The sequence below is a fragment of the Penaeus chinensis genome, chromosome 8 (genome assembly GCF_019202785.1).
Source record: "Penaeus chinensis breed Huanghai No. 1 chromosome 8, ASM1920278v2, whole genome shotgun sequence".
Classification (NCBI taxonomy): Eukaryota; Metazoa; Arthropoda; class Malacostraca; order Decapoda; family Penaeidae; genus Penaeus; species Penaeus chinensis.
The window spans coordinates 37,333,938-37,346,437 of record NC_061826.1 but is presented as its reverse complement, the minus strand read 5'-3'; the positions used below and the strand labels follow the sequence as shown (position 1 = coordinate 37,346,437).

Sequence of the window (12,500 nt, the reverse complement as noted above, 5' to 3'; positions counted from 1 at the left end):
GAAAAATAAATCCTAACGATTCGAATTCTTCAGACGAATAATAAACTAAAATGGAAACAGACGATCCATTTTGGTTTATCATTCGTCTGAAGAGAAATTCGTGACGAGTTCGAAACGTTACAATTCAATTTTATTTCTTACTGTGGCTGTTTTCCTTTTCATCTACCATAGTGTTTTCATGCATAAATGATCGTCACATTATCATAACTATTAATTAATCATGTGAGACCACAGTAATCAAAATCCTATGATTATTGAAAAAAAAAACATCCATATGTAAAAGTTAATTTAGAACTCATTATCAATCTATCATATTCTACCAATAACAAAACTGTACTTCAAATATCTAAAAACACCATTGAAAAAAAAAAAAAATTCTCCATAGGATAATAAAGCACTGATTCCCTTGAAAAACCACACCACATTTTCCAATATTCCCATTAAAATAATTTACATTGGACTAATTAATCCATAGTATTACCAAGAGTAGGGAATTATAGCATATACAAATACCGTACCAACGTTCTGAACAATCATATACTATAGCCTAATGTAAGTAATTCATGTGTTCATCTGTTCATAAGATCATCATACTCTGAACTTTTATTGAACTGTCTTACTTTTTCCTTATTCGGGTCATCAGGCCGTACAATGCAAGGACACACAAAAAAAGGGAGAGGAGAAAGTTATATAAATGAATATGCAGAGAAGTAAATGAAGGAAGGAATAAATGAAGGAATAAGGAAATAAATGAATTGATCGATAATCAACGCAACTAAAGAAGGGAATTGATGGATTTGCGAAGAAATTATTGACAAAAAAGGAATAAATAAACTAATTAAAGATAAAGGAAACAGAGAGGGGAATTTATAGTAGGGTGTCGTGCTTACTCGTGACCTGATAAATATTTTTCTCCTTTGTAAAGACACATACAAAAAAGAAGAGGAAGAAGAAAAAGAAGAAGAAATAAGGCCCTATACCTATAGCTGTGAATATCTCTATCTCTACCACAAAAAACAACAACTCATAACTGTTCCTCTTTGTATTCTTATTCTGTATTGTACCCATATCGGTTACTTTCCCTTCCTGTAAGTCGTTGTCGAAACGTTTATTCATATACTGGAAAGTGAACGTTTTTTTTCACACCATTATGTTACCTACAAACAAATCAGGTACTGGCAACTGTAAAACCATTTCTCACGCAGATAGAAGGTTCTGAATCAGCAAGGGAATCGAGCTCGAGGGAACGATAGGTTCTGAATCAGCAACGGAATCGAGCTCGAGGGAACGATAGGTTCTGAACCAGCAAGGGAATCGAGCTACAGGGAACGATAGGTTCTGAATCAGCAAGGGAATCGAGCTCGAGGGAACGATAGGTTCTGAACCAGCAAGGGAATCGAGCTACAGGGAACGATAGGTTCTGAACCAGCAAGGGAATCGAGCTACAGGGAACGATAGGTTCTGAATCAGCAAGGGAATCGAGCTCGAGGGAACGATAGGTTCTGAACCAGCAAGGGAATCGAGCTCGAGGGAACGATAGGTTCTGAACCAGCAAGGGAATCGAGCTCGAGGGAACGATAGGTTCTGAACCAGCAAGGGAATCGAGCTCGAGGGAACGATAGGTTCTGAATCAGAAAGGGAATCGAGCTAGAGGGAACGATAGGTTCTGAACCAGTAACGGAATCGAGCTCGAGGGAACGAAGTCAGACAGAGAACCGATGAGAAAAGATAATGGACTGTGATTGGGAAGGAAACGATTGCGTTGTTCTCCAGGTCGAGTTCTAAGCTGTGAACAGATTTCAGTGTTCCCGAATGGTGTCAAGCTAGAGACTAAGTTTGAAAGCTCACGTTTGGCGTCGGAAAAAGATAAAGAAAAGAAAGAAAAGAAAAGAAAAAAATAACAGTAAATAAATTAAATAAAACAATATAAAAATGGGGTCAAATAGGTTAAACATTCTGAAATATTTTGATTGCAGTCCGTTTACTTTCGTAATTTTAGCTTTGGCAAAATGAAACACGTAAAACTAAATGACCAAGCTAAAAAAAATTGTCATAAACTGGAATGTTGAAAAAAAAAAAAAAAATTAAAAGCATGGAAAAAAGTTTAGGGACTTGCAATTCATTAGTATAATTACCATGTTTAATTTATACTCGCTGAGTTAATAGCACTAGTTTAGGATAATGGTTATGTAGCTGGCTGCATACAATTTGTTTTAAACATGCAATGCACCTTAAACATATTGACACACTTGCACTCTTTCTCTCTTTCTAACACACACACACACACACACACACACACACAAACTAGTCGCTGTTAATTACCTTTTCAGTGATTGTGTTCAATGTGTAAAAGAGTTAAAACAAAAAACAAAACAAATCTGTCTAATCCACAAGAAAGTGTATTCAATTATTTTCCTTTTCCGAATAGATTAAAGCATTTAATATTCTTTTTTGTTAACGTATTCACTTTTTTTTTTTTTTTTTTTTTTTGTAAATCTGGCAACTCACACGAGACTCGATTATTCCGAATTGCAAAGTTTCTTCGTTTGGAAAAAAGTGAATGTGGTGCATATCAGTGAATATATAATACACGATTAAAAAAAAAAAAAATCGTATGCACGATTAGAGAAAAAAAAAAAAAAAGAAAAATAGAAAACGAATCGGAGTAAGCCACAGTTTAAGGTCGAGTTGCCAGTTTCTCCTTTCCCGAAACTGGACGCACTGTAATAATAATCATACCTTTTAACGGATCTGATGTGATCACTAACTAATTATTACTTCATGCAGTGCCTTCTCCTTGAAATGCACTATTCTTATGGTGCAATAGCTTACCTACTTGATGACTTTATGGAGAATTAATTTCAGGTCAAGTGTGGTCTTCTGCAAGAGAGAAACGCAGCGGATGTGAACCAGTTTATCGCACCTCGACAGGTAACCATAAGCTGTTGCGGCTTATCTGTTTGCAGTGTGTGTAATAGGTGATGAGAAGGGGGGGGGGGATGTGTGGGTGAAGGGGGTGTAGGGGTGTAAGGGAGTAAGGAGGGTGTGTGTGTGTGCGTCAGTACCGCAGGGGAGGCTAGCGTACTTAGCTTCAGGAAGGCCTTTATTATCTAAACTATGGTCAATATTTTTATCCACACATATATTTACTTATTTATTTAGTAAGAAATATTTTGATTCTTTCTCGGCAGGAATACCCCTTTGCCCCATACAACAGTCAGCAGAACTTCCTGCTGACGGAGGCGCAAGAGGCGGCGCTGCTCGCGAGGAGAGCGCCCTCCGAGCATACTCTGCTTTGGGCAGCCGACGACGGCGCCCCCTGCGTCCGCTTTGCCTTCGTCGATGGTCAGGCTTTACTCTTGCTAGAACTGAACTAGGGAACAGGCCTTTCCTTCTCAACTGTTGGGGTTTTGATATTAACGCGAACCCTTTGAACATTACGCTTGATTCTCCGACTTTTGATTCTGTTCCTGCTCCCCCAGACCAGGTGGACCGCCAGGCTGTGAGACACACCGCCCGCCGCTGGAGCGAGAGCACCTGCGTCAACTTCAGGGAGGTCAACCCGAGCTACGACGGCCCTCACCTGCGCCTCCGGAGGCACAGGAGCCGCTGCGAGTCCTTCGTGGGAGTGGCGTCCTCCGCGGGGCAGGACCTCCACGTCTCGGAGGAATGCGAGAGAACCGTGAGTTTGGGGAAGGTGGCTAGTCTTTCAGATTTCGAGCGACTTGTATCTGGTGCTGAGCGGAGGATGGAAGTGAGCTTCATCCGCACCGGCGACCCCGCTTGGTAGGGGTAAACGCAGACTTCCGAGAGGAGAAAAGCATAACCATATTCTTTCAGTCATGCTTGCGTCTCTAAGAAAAATGCACTCACATAAATACACATACGCACGTGCATACACTTTCTCAATGTCTCTAAGTCACTTTCACTTGCAGGAGGGCGCCCTCCTACACGTGCTTGGCTACGCCCTCGGCTTGTGGCCCGAGGACGAGCGATCCGACCGCGACGCCTTCGTGAGCGTCGATTCGGGCGCCGACAGGAAAGTCCCTCTCAATTCAGGCAACAACTATGGCGTCCCTTATGACTACGCCTCCATCATGCATCGAAACGAAAGGGTCAGAAAAAGTCTATGAAAGAAGGAGAGAGGGAAGGAGGGAAAGAGGGAGAGGAAGGGAAGGAGGGAGAGGGAGGGAAGGAGGGAGAGGGAGGGAAGGAGGGAGAGGGAGGGAGAGGGATAGTGTGTGAGTGTGTGAGTGTGTGTGTGTGTGTGTGTGTGAGAGAGAGAGAGAGAGAGAGAGAGAGAGAGAGAGAGAGAGAGAGAGAGAGAGAGAGAGAGAGAGAGAGAGAGAGAGAGAAAGAAAGAGAGAGAGAGAGAGCATAAAATACAGAGCCTCTATCCTCAGGATCACCTTTGCATTAAAAGGCTTTCTTTCTCTCCGCACAGCTTTTCGCCCCAAACAGCAAGGCATCAATATCAACTTTGGACCCGTTGTACCAAGGTGTCCTCGGCCAACGCTCTCGCATCTCCCACATGGACAAACTGTTAATTCACAGGATGTACCATTGTTCAGACAGAGTGCTTCGTGAATGCTCCTTACGCAGTGACCCTTGCCTAAACAATGGCTATGTCGGTGCTTCCTGCACCTGCGTCTGTCCAAGTGGCACTGATGGTTCTTTCTGTGAAGTCGTACACAGGAGTTACAATGGTTAGTGTTTACTGCTACACATAGTTGTTCCAAGTTCAGCCGTTTACTCTCTCTTTAATTTTGTTCAGTAACCGTTTTCCATTCTCAAAGACCTTATTGATAATACATGACACCCTTATCACTAATTTTGTTATGTAGTATTTCAACCAAGCACGTAAATTTCACTCTCACTCATCTTTTATTCGTATTCTCTTCACACAAAGGAAATATTACATCTCAGGCCCATTCTCAACTGGGAATAAACCAGACTTTAATTTCCTCTAATATTCATTCCCTTCAGAACACTCGCTGTCGCCTTACTCTGAAATCATCACTTCTCCCACATCTTTGTCGTCTCCGAGTTCGGATATTTCCCCAGGGGGTGAGTAATGGTTAATGGTAAATGGTTATAACAAATGAATGCGTTAGATATCAAAAGTCATATAAAATTATGGTAAAATATTATGGTGGAAAGGGTAAAAATGAATTAACGATTAGGATAAGTGGACAAAGAGAAAGGGATGAAGAGGAGAGAGAAAAGGAATGGGGGAGAAGAAAATACCCTGCAAAATTAGAGGCGAGGGCTGAGGTCCAAGGCAAGGCTGACCCCCTACATTGGGCCTCGGTCTCCGTGTCTTAAGCCCCCCCCACCCCCACCCCACCCCAACGACACAACGAGCAAGAGAAATAGTCTTGCAGAAAAAAATCAAGAAACAATCATGCACGAAGGCCATTTACTATATATTGTTTTTACCATTGGCGATAAACATCCAGTATTACGGACTTGTTTTTAGTTCACTTTTTGAATAACTCGGCTACTTGTGTTTTTCCGTATTTTGGTGTTCACTGAACATGTAAGAAATTCGTGTTTTGAATACATCTGACATTTACTAACGAGCAGGAGCCCAGTGTCTAATAAATAGTCCATCTAGGAAGTGAGCAGCTGAAATTAAAGCTAGAAAAGTGGAAATAGTTTAATTACAAGGACATTTTCACTCCTACGTTAACTATACTATTATCTATGAAAATTCAGTTTATTTTGCAATGCACTAGTTTCTGGATTTCTGTATGAACAAGAAACAGGTCTGATTTCTTTCTTCAGAGACCAGATTCACGAAGGTCATCGAAGCCCCCGAGTGCAAGCGGGTCGTGGCGCACTTCCCGACCTTTGACCTCCACCAGAGGACGGACCGCAAAGTTGTCCCGGACGCCGCTAGAGGGATCTGCTCAAGCGACGGTCTCGAAGTGCGCACTCACGACATGCTACGAGGAGACTGGTAGGCTGGGTGGTAGGCTGGGCGGTAGGCTGGGTTTTGCCATAAGTTGTAGCTAGTTAACTGAACACATTTGTCTGTTTAGTTGTTTGAGTGATATCAGATTTCATCTGAGACGTTCACTTGTCATAATAATTTATAATGGTGACTAAAATGACGACAGTTACGATATAATCACAACAAAGATCATAGTTACAATGATTAAGCATCAATACCACGTGATATTAGTATTCGTACTTTCCATAATGATACTAAAGACGTAAATACCAGCAACAATAATACCGACAAGGCTCAGGAGAAACAATGAAGTCACAGAAATATGTCCTCTTACAGGTACTGTGGGACTGAACTAGCTGGCCAGACGGTGAAGTCCGTAGGTAACAAAATGATCTTATATTCCAAATCTGGCATGAACAGCATGCCTGGGTGGGCGGCTGACATTACCTTTGAAGAAATTGCCGGGTGTGTAAGGCGAATGTCGAACAGGTACCAGGCTGGATATATATTTCTACAGATGAAAAAATATCTGTACAGTGTATAAATCAAACAAGTTTTTTTGTACTCAGTGGCATCTTCTTTATAGGATGGATGGAACAATATACAGTATATAAATCACTTGATACAATTCTCAAAAAGAAAGAAAGAAAGAAAGAAAATATATGTACGTATATATATATATATATTGTCATTTTTACAGCAAGACTAGCGTGAGATCAGCAATAAACGCAGACGGATGTTTTTGTTTCTGGACGACAATAGACGAAGATGGTTGTTTCTGTTTCCAACCGTTTACTACGTCATCTACAAGTACTTCGACAACGACTACGTCTACATCAAGTACGTCAACCTCTACAAGTACAACAACGAGTACGTCAACATCTACAAGTACAACAACGAGTACGTCAACATCTACAAGTACAACAACGAGTACGTCAACATCTACAAGCACAACAACGAGTACGTCAACATCTACAAGTACAACAAGTACTTCCACAACAACAAGTACGTCAAGTTCTACAAGTACTTCTACAACAAGTACATCCACAACTAGTACTACCACAAGTACTTCTACAAGTACATCCACAACCAGTACTTCTACAACAACAAGTACTTCTACAAGTACATCCACAACCAGTACTTCCACAAGTACTTCTACAAGTACATCCACAACCAGTACTTCTACAAGTACATCCACAAGTACTTCTACAAGTACATCCACAACCAGTACTTCTACAAGTACATCCACAACCAGTACTTCCACAAGTACTTCTACAAGTACATCCACAACCAGTACTTCTACAACAACAAGTACTTCCACAAGTACTTCTACAACAAGTACATCCACAACCAGTACTTCTACAACAACAAGTACTTCCACAAGTACTTCTACAACAAGCACATCCACAACCAGTACTTCTACAACAACAAGTACTTCCACAAGTACTTCTACAACAAGTACATCCACAACCAGTACTTCTACAACAACAAGTACTTCCACAAGTACTTCTACAACAAGTACATCCACAACCAGTACTTCTACAAGTACTTCCACAAGTACATCCACAACCAGTACTTCTACAACAAGTACTTCTACAAGTACTTCCACAAGTACATCCACAACCACTACTTCCACAAGTAAGTATCACAAAAAATGAAGAAATGTTAGATACTCGTCATGGCAAGTTGCTCTCTGTTTAGAATTATATATGTGTGTGTGTGTGTGTGTGTGTGTGTGTGTGTGTGTGTGTGTGTGTGTGTGTGTGTGTGTGTGTGTGTGTTAATTGGGCGAGAGACAGATTTTAATGTTTTATTAGAACAAAATGTCTTGGATTTCAACGGCCATATGGGATTATAAGGTAGTATGGCAGTGAAAGGAGTAGAAATAGAGGGAGTAAATGAGATAGGACAGGGACTGATAGAAGGGCAAGGATTAGGGACAAAGGCTGATTGGAGCAAATGGAGGGTATTTAAGCGTCCGAGGGAGGAGAACAGGCTCTTAATCGAAAAGGTGGGGGATTCCGTGAGGAAGTTCGACAGGTAGGGAGGTCGGGAAAGTGAGGAGAAGTAAGGGAAAGCGAGGGTACGGGCTTCAGGAAAGCGGGTGCGGGATAGTAGGGTATGTGGGACTGAAAGACGAACATTGCATGTGGAGCATAGAGGTGGGTTTGAGTGTGACATGTGGTATGAATGCGTGAGTCGGGTGTGCCCTTTTCGCAAACGGGCAAGGGCAGGGGCGAGAGAAGACTGCAGGAGCGTCGGAAGGAGCCTGGCGGGGGTGTATCCCAAGGAAGGTAATGACGACGTTTTGTATACGAATCTAGACAAGGGGGGGAAGGGGGGGAGGTCGGAGATAACAAGTAGCCCTCTCTCCGCAGCTGGTGTAACTAACTGTACCGTTGAAGTCGTCGACGGCGCCACTTGTTTCTCGTCTCCGAACTACCCCAGCGACTACCCCAACGACTTCACCTGCGTCTTCGGACCTTTATCCTACGTAAGTTCTCTAAAAACTCTATTACCGCTTAAAAAAATAAAAAGTATACCAACCCTTCCAATCAGCATATCAGTTCGAGCATTATTTAGCATTAGGTAAACGCAAGCACTAGTTCTAAACAGTAATTTTGCCCTGCTATTTTAGACGGATCTCGGTGAAGTGACGGTCACCTTCGTCGGGGGACTCAACCTTGGTATCGGTGATACAGTGACTTTAGAAAACCCTTACACAGCACCTGTCACGTAAGTATCCTGAGACTGTTCTGTAGTTAGTCTCTGAAATGCGAGTCAGATTGATTCATGGAGTTACTGTCTGTAACCATTTGCGATAAAAACTCTCGAACTTGTTTATAACGTTTGCAATAAGAAGTCTCCGAAACGTTTTCAATAAAAGTCTCCTGCAAGAGTGTCCAAAAATTCCTCCTCTCACCAGGTTTACCACCTTCCTCCCTGAGGGCCTAACGTACGATGTCCCGAGCAACTACTTTTTCGTAACGTTTACCTCAGACTCTGCTCTCACCAGCTCAGGCTTTTCTATGTGCTTCACCTCGACCACCCGCTCCTGTGACGAGGTCAGTTTATAAAGCAGGTTGGCAGAGTTGGTGTCAACAGAAGAGAGGTTAGAAGAACGGGACTTTTCGAACGCGTGTTTACTGGGTGTGATACTAACTGCATTACATGGCATATACGTATGTTAGTGTGTATGTATAGTGTATTTTACACACACACACACACACACACACACACACACACACACACACACACACACACACACACACACACACACATATATAATGTGTGTGATTCGTTACGTGTATATACTTATATATTCATGTATCACATAATCAATATTACATAAAAAAAAATCAAGCTATGACCCTGAGACAACTCAGTTATATTCACTGTCAATGATATCCAAATCTGTCAAACTTCTTTACTTTTTAAAAGCACAAAAATTATTAACTGACAAAAAAATACTCTTGCATATTTCCAGACGCAAAGGACCATTATTTAACATATGTCGAAAAGCATCGGTCACCAACAGACACGATTTTCTTTAACCTTCAGGCCTTGGTTGCTACGGCATCGAGCCAGACAGTCCGCCTGCTTCTTTCTAACGGCCTTAGAGCAACGACGAAGTTCTGTGAATACAGGATTACAGTAAGTGCAGTACATATTTATTTAAATTTCATTTCCTGGACATTTATTTATTCAATTTATTAAATGGATCTTTATTTCTATTTATCTATTGGACATATTCTGCCGAGTCAACATCAACGATCATTAGCGGTGTATACAGCGAAAGGGTGGCTAGGGGGTGAAGCTCCCGGTAAGGAAGTTTCATTTTATTATTATTATTATTCTTTAAAGGCGATGTTTGTGGATTTCCAGAATGGTTAATGGTTAAAACAAATAAATGTGCTGGGGTCAAAGGTCATACAGCATTATGGTAAAGTATTGTGGCGAAAAGGGTGAAAATGAGTTAACGATTAGGACAAGTGGACAAAAGAAGGGGATGAAGAGAAGGAAAAGGAAAGGGGTAGAAGTCTCCGTCTCCTAAGCCCCCCCCCCCCTCCCACGACAACGAGCAAAGGGTTGTTGGGGGTGGGGGGGTATGTGCAGCAAATCAAGGATTGCTTTTTTCCAGTTTTTTGTTGTTTCATATATTTATATTCTTCCAATTTTCTACCATTCCATCATTTTCTGATTTCCTATTATATAATCTGTACATTCATTTCTATAATGTTCCCGAGACATCAGTGAGTCCCATCCTGGTCAACAAGTCCAAATAATCCTCATTCTACTGTGTCCCTTTTTTGAAGTGATTCGATTTAACTTGATTTTTTCCCCCTCATAACATTTTTAAACGTCCACCCGCGCCACTATTCTTCGAAGGGGATGGTTAATGGTTAATGGTTAAAAGCAAAATAAATGTGCTAGACATCTAAGGTCATATAGCACTATAGTTAATGTTAGTGAAGGATGGTTGGGTTAGTAATTAGTTGTTAAAGCTGGGTTAAGGAATTGGTGAGTGAATGGGTTAGGGTCGGATGAGGTAATGTAAAGGGGTTAGATCAAGTGAAGGATATATATGCGTTTGAGGAAGGTAAACAGGTTGTCAAAGCAGAAAGTGTGAGATTCTGTAAGGATGTCTGATAAGTTAGGATGTCTATATAGGGAGGACGTGATCATGACAATAGAATATGTGGGACTGAAAGAGGAACATTCGGAAACCGCGAATGTTCCAATGAAGGATAGTTATACTTTCGTTGATTTACTGGCAAAGATTGCAGTGCGTGTTGGAGAATTTGAAGGGGATGGTGCTAGAGGGTGGGATAAAGAATGAGGTTGGGGAGGTGGTGTTGTATCAGGAGGGGTGTCAGGAGGTAGAGGGTCTGGGGAAGAGGGTACTTGTGACATGGGGGTTTCACGTGTGTATCCAGGAGGGAGTGGAAGGGATAGAGGGGATAGTGGGAGGGTTAATATAGGTGGGGCTGGAGTCAGGGGGAATGGGTTTTGTTGGGATGGGGTAGGAGGATTGGGTGTAGGGAGAATATGAGTAGGAGGAGGATGGATATCGGCAGTCACTTTGAGTGTGGAGGGAGCGGGAGTTGTAGAATTTGAAGGTGGAGGAGTATTAGTTTGGGACTCGATTATGTAATTCTGGATATCTTCTAGATTTTCTGTAATGGAGTTGGTTGGGGAGTTTTGTGAGATACAAGGTTTTCTTGTGAGGGGGGTAAGAGAAGTCTGGTGTCTGAAAAATAGGGGCAAAGGAAGGTGGAGGTGATTGTGAGGTAGGGGAAGAGGGGGTGGAACGTTTATTCTGTCTGCTGCGGGTAATGCGGGGAGGGAGAGGGGAAGGTGTTGGGGCTGTAGTAGAGATTGGGGTGTCTGGATTTAGGATGGCAAAAGAATTTGACTGGGGAAGGTAGGAGGTAGAAGAGGGGAAGTTATATGGAGGGGGGTTGGGTTTAGGAGAGGGTGTAGGAGCTTGGGAGGTAGGAGGATTGGCAGAGTGAGCGACATTACTGGAGTAGGGGGTAAGTGAAAAGCCTCGTCGACGTGCTTCCTGTCTGGCTTCTCGTAGAGTGAGTCCAAGTCTGAATCTGAGAGTTGCTACCTCAGACTCAAATTTGTAGGTGGGGCAGCCTCTATAAAATACATTATGGGGGCCGCCACAGTTTGCACATGTGCGTGATTGTGCAGAGCAGTTTGATCGAGTATGGCCAGGTTGGGCACATAGCGGGCATCTGGCTGTGGAATGACAGTGTTTGGCTGGGTATCCTAAACCCCAACAATTTTGGCACTGACGAGGAGGAGGTTGGTATGGTCGGACAGGTAGGGATTCCCCACCTATGTAAACATTAAAGGGAAGGTCATGTCTACGGAAAGTAATTTTGGCAATGTTGATGGATTTCTTACGATTTCCTCTGGGAGGAATGGAGTAGCATTGTACATATGTTGCATCATAGTCTGTGAGACAGGCGAGTAAGTCCTCTCCACAATCTGACCATTCTTTGTCATAGATTGGGCAATCTGTTGGGGAGATAGAGACTATTCCGGTGCAAGTATTGAGGGTTGGATGAGGTTCTGTAGGGATGGGATTACCACATAGATCAGTTAGTTTTGTTAATGCTATAGCTTGGTTTTCAGTTGTTACTGTGACGAGACGGGAGTGGTCGGGTCGGCTACGGAAAGAGACTTTGCCTACTTGTTTTTGGAGGCATTGTTGGAAGAGGAGGGTGTTTTGAGAGTAGGGAGCTGTGGGAGGGATCACGAAAAATCGGTCCCATTTGGCTGGGCTAAACAGAGTATTTAGGATTCTTGTAGAGGTGGGGGTAGTAGAAGTGCGGGGATGTGTGGAGGAGGGAGTAGTGTTGAGGGGGGTAGTGTTATGGGGAGGTGGGCAATAAGGTTGTAAGGTAGTAATAAAGGGAGATGGGGTGGTTGATTAAGAAGGTTGTGGGAGTAAAGGTGTTGAAGTTGAGCATGTTGGGAGAGTAGAAATGTCTCCTGGGGGTTGGTTGTTGATTAGGGTTGATACTGT

The 12,500-nt window shown here is 42.6% G+C and overlaps 1 long non-coding RNA gene across 1 annotated transcript in view; it reads right to left on the bottom strand.

Annotated features, from left to right (window-relative positions):
- Positions 1-9,221: 9,221 nt before the first annotated feature.
- LOC125028248 overlaps positions 9,222-12,500 on the bottom strand; it is a 12,990-nt gene continuing 9,711 nt past the window's right edge. The window contains exon 4 of the long non-coding RNA XR_007115099.1: positions 9,222-9,591. This is a non-coding gene — a long non-coding RNA (uncharacterized LOC125028248). The remainder of the gene's footprint in view (positions 9,592-12,500) is intronic.